At 39.0% G+C, this 4,328-nt stretch overlaps 1 protein-coding gene across 1 annotated transcript in view; it reads right to left on the bottom strand.

The window, feature by feature from the left end:
• Positions 1 to 4,328, bottom strand: part of DGKB (diacylglycerol kinase beta) — a 913,416-nt gene that overhangs the window by 269,253 nt on the left and 639,835 nt on the right. The window lies entirely within an intron of this gene.

Raw genomic sequence — 4,328 nt, 5'->3', positions numbered from 1 at the left:
GGAAACCCCATGGGGCTGATCTACTTTGCCCTATAGCATCACTGTGAATCAGAACTGACTTGATGGCTATGAGACCCTGGAATGTGACCTTGTTTGGAAATAGGGTCTTTCAAGACATTATCAGTTATCATGATGTCATATTAGAGCAGGGTAGGTCTTAATCCATTTGTTGTGATGTGATAAATTTCATATTACTTGGATTCACAATAACACGAATACCAATGGAAGCAGCAGTCAAAAGATCATATTGCACTAGGCAAATCTGTTGCAAAAGACCTCATTGAAGTGCTGAAGAGCAAAAATATCTCTTTGAAGACTAAGGTGCACCCAACCCAAGCCATGGTATTTTCAATTGCCTCATATGCATGTGAAAGGTGGACTATGAGTAAGTAAGACCCAAGAAGAGTTGATGCTTTTGAGTTGTGGTGTTGACAAAGAATACTGAAAGTACCATGGACTTCCAGAAGAACTCACTAACCTATCCTGGAAGAAGTGCAGCCAAAATGCTCCTTGGAAGCAAGAATGGCCAGACTTGGTGTCACCTATGTTGGTCGTGTTGTCAGAAGGGACCATTCCCTAGAGAAGGATATCATGCTTGATAAAGTGGATGATCTATGAAAAAGGGGAAGACTCTCAATGAGATGGATTGACACAGTGGCTGCAGTGATAGGCTCAGGTATAGGAAGGATAGTGAAGATGTTCCTTTCTGTTTTACATTGGGTCACTATGAGTCAGAGCCGGCTCAACTGTACCTAAAAACAGCAAGGTCTTAATTAATTCTGAATGTTGTTCTTATAAAGAAAGAAGACACACTCCCACACACAGAAATTGGCCATATGATGAAGGGATTATGTTGTAGTTGCAAACTAAGGAATGGCAGGGATTGCCAGAAACTGGGAGAGACCAAAAGAATTATCCACTACAGCCTTTGGAGAGAAAATGGCCTGGCTGATATCTAGTTTTGGACTACTAGACTCCAGACTGTTAGATAACAACATTGTATTTTTATAAGCCGCATGATTTATGGGATTTTGTTATGGTAGCCTTGTTGTTGTTGTTGTTGTTATGTGCCGTCGAGTCGGCCCCGACTCATAGCAACCCCTCCTTGGGTTTTCGAGGCAGTATCACTACGGAAGTAGGATTGCCCAACCTTCCTTCCGAGGAGTGGCTGGTGGGTTTGAACCGCCAGCCGTCTGGTTAGCCGGCAAGTGACTTAGCCACTATGCTACCAGAGCTCCTTAGGAAAGTAATATACTATGTTAATAAGAATTCATAAAATTAGAGGTGCCTACATTTGATGAGGGAGCTCTGGTAGCATAGTGGCTAAAGCACTTGGCTGCTAACCAGAAGGCTGGAGGTTCAAACCCACCAGCCACTCCTCGGAAGGAAGGTTGGGCAATCCTACTTTCGTAGTGATACTGCCTCAGAAACCCAAGGAGGGGTCGCTATGAGTCAGGGCCGACTCGACGGGACATAACAACAACAACAACAACATTTGATGATGAGTGGGCTTTAACTCTCAGAAGCTAGTTAGTGCATAATTCTACTTCCAACAAATTTACCTCACTGTATGCCAATTATCATTTGACCAGTTAAAACCTAATTTATTGTTACAGAGAAGAGTACTGGCAGATTTATCCTACACCTTATTATTTTCACTTTTACCATCTCTTCTCTTTCATGTCTCTAAATACATAAGAAATAGTTGACTAATTTTTGTTTCATCACATAAACCTGAAGCCAAACCTCAATCTATTCTCAGTTCAACAAATATTATGAACTGGAGTGAGATTTTTTTTATTTTTTATTTTTATTGTGATTTGGGTTTAAGTTTACAGAGCAAATTCATTTTCTATACAGCAGTTCATACACATTTTGTTTCATGACATTGACTGAGATTCCCCACAATGTAAGAGCTCTCCTCCCATTTCCTCTCTGTACTTACCTCTTCCCTGTGTCCTTTCCTCCCACACACTCCTGCTTCCTCAGCTTTCTCTCTGGACAATCACTGCCCTTCTGGTCTCCCACAATTGATTGATTGCTCCAAGGAGTTTATCTACTTAATATAAATGTTCATCCCATATGCCTGTCTATTGTTTGGCTGGAAGCCACAGGAGTGAGTCCAGCTCCAGACCTGAAGGTAACTAGGGGTCATAGTCTCAGCGGTCTCATCAGGCTCTATCTGACCAGCACACCTGGTCTTCTTTCTTTCTTTATTTTTATGATTTTGAGTTTTGTTCTACATCTTTCTCCCAATCTATCCAGGACCTCCTGCACCGATCCCCCTCTGAGTAGTTGACAGTGGTGGCTGGGCACTATGTAGTTCTTCTGGTCTCATAGTCATACAGGCTGAGGATCATATGGTCTGCCAGTCCCTTGGACTAATTGTTTCCATGCATCTTTGGTTTTCTTCATTCTTCTTTGCTCTGGATGAACAGAGACTCATCTTTGCATCTAGATGGCCACTTGTAAACTTTTAAGACCCAATCACGACTCATAAAAGTAGGATGTAGAACAATATTTTTGTGTAGTATGCTATGCCAATTGAGCTTGATGTCCCCTGTGACCACTGTCCTGAGCCCGCAGGTCCAACTACTCACTCTCTCTGGCTGTGGCCAAGAAGCCACCACAACCTTGCCAGTTGTCAGCTCTACTATACACCTGGACATTCTTACAGCAAATACAAATATGCCTGTAGAAATATTGTCTGCCAACCCTATACATCGTCAGGGGCACACTTTCCCCTGCTTAGATATACCTGATCATTCAGCCTGTCCATCTGTCTATTCACCCGTAGATTAATGTTTGCCATGAGATGGGATTTTATGGCACCAAACATTAGGTGGCTATGGTCTGAGGATGGCTCAGACCAGACAATGTTTCATTCTATTGAACATAGGATCTCTCTGTGTCAGAACTAATTCAATGGAATCTAACAACAACAACATTATTATTAGGCATGTTGTTAAAGTAATAAATTATTATTAGAAATAGATATTACTAAAAAATAATATTAAAATCAAATTTCATTTTCTTCAAAGATTTCCTCTAGAATAGAGCATAATTTCATCATTCTACATAAACACTGTTAAATAATTTTGACAATTCTTTAAAAACAAAATATGAAGAGGCATATCATTTGTGATATGGCTTGTTATGCAAGAACATCATAACTGGGGGCAACAAGTAGCAGATGAGTCAAAGACACACACGCCAAAGAATTGCTGTCAAATGTACCTTTGCTTCCTTGTGACTTGGCTTCTACTAGTTTTGTAAAATCTTTACCATTATTAGAGACTTGTGTAAAAGCAAGAATTACAGGTAATGTTGATTTCCTAAAGCAATTAATAAGTACTGAATTAAAGAGCAAATTCATTTTCTATCCAGCAGTTAATACACATTTTATTTCATGACATTGTCTTCAATTCCCCACAGCTTAACACCTCTCTTCCACCTCCTCTCTGTAATTACCTCTTCCCTGTGTCCTTCCCTCCCATGCATTCCCACCCCCTGAGCTATCTCCAAGTACAAAAGCTGCCCTTCTATTCTTACATGATTGATCATTCACTCCAAGGAGTTTATCTACCTGGTGTAAATGTTCTATTTATATATATTAATCTATGCCTCTCACATATTCCTATATAAAAATATATATGGCTATAATGTTTTAAAAATTTTCTTTGGTGGCTCAATGGTTAAGCATTCAGTTGCTAATTGAAAGTTTGGTGGTTGGAACCCACCAGCTGTTCCACAGGAGAAAGATGTGGCAATCTGCTTCTGTAAAAATTACAACCTTGCAAACCCTATGGGGCAGTTCTACTCTGTCCTGTAGGGTGTATATGCATTGAAATAGACGACATTTTTTTTTCTAAGAATTTATTCAAGTACATCCATTGAATCTGCCCATTTTTTTTTTTTTTTTTATTCACAGGTACTTTGAATGCTACCAGAGCTCCCTATTAGTACCTAACACTTCATTATTCATCACTAATAAGTATTAGTAACAAATGTTGAATGAACTTATCAACTAATTTTTCTTATATGATATCTAGCCATTATTTTTTTTCTTACAATTATCAAAATACTATACTACATATCTAGAACAAATAAAAATGTGCATGTGTTTGGAAAATTATTGTTTTAAAAAATAATCTTTTAAAAGACTACAATGAATGTGCCATCTCAAGAAACAAGTTTTGAGAGGTAAAAAATTGTTAACAAGGTTCATTATTATTTAATTTTTAAAAATGTCTAATAATGCTATATGGGAGCCCTGGTACCATAGTGCCTAAGGCACTTGACTGCTAACCAGAAGGCTGGCTGTTCAA

This window comes from Orycteropus afer, unplaced genomic scaffold (genome assembly GCF_000298275.1).
Source record: "Orycteropus afer afer isolate SDZICR_OR568_19922 unplaced genomic scaffold, OryAfe1.0 scaffold00008, whole genome shotgun sequence".
Lineage (NCBI taxonomy): Eukaryota > Metazoa > Chordata > Mammalia > Tubulidentata > Orycteropodidae > Orycteropus > Orycteropus afer.
Note: the sequence above shows the minus strand (reverse complement) of the source record. Positions and strands in the feature narration are given on the sequence as shown.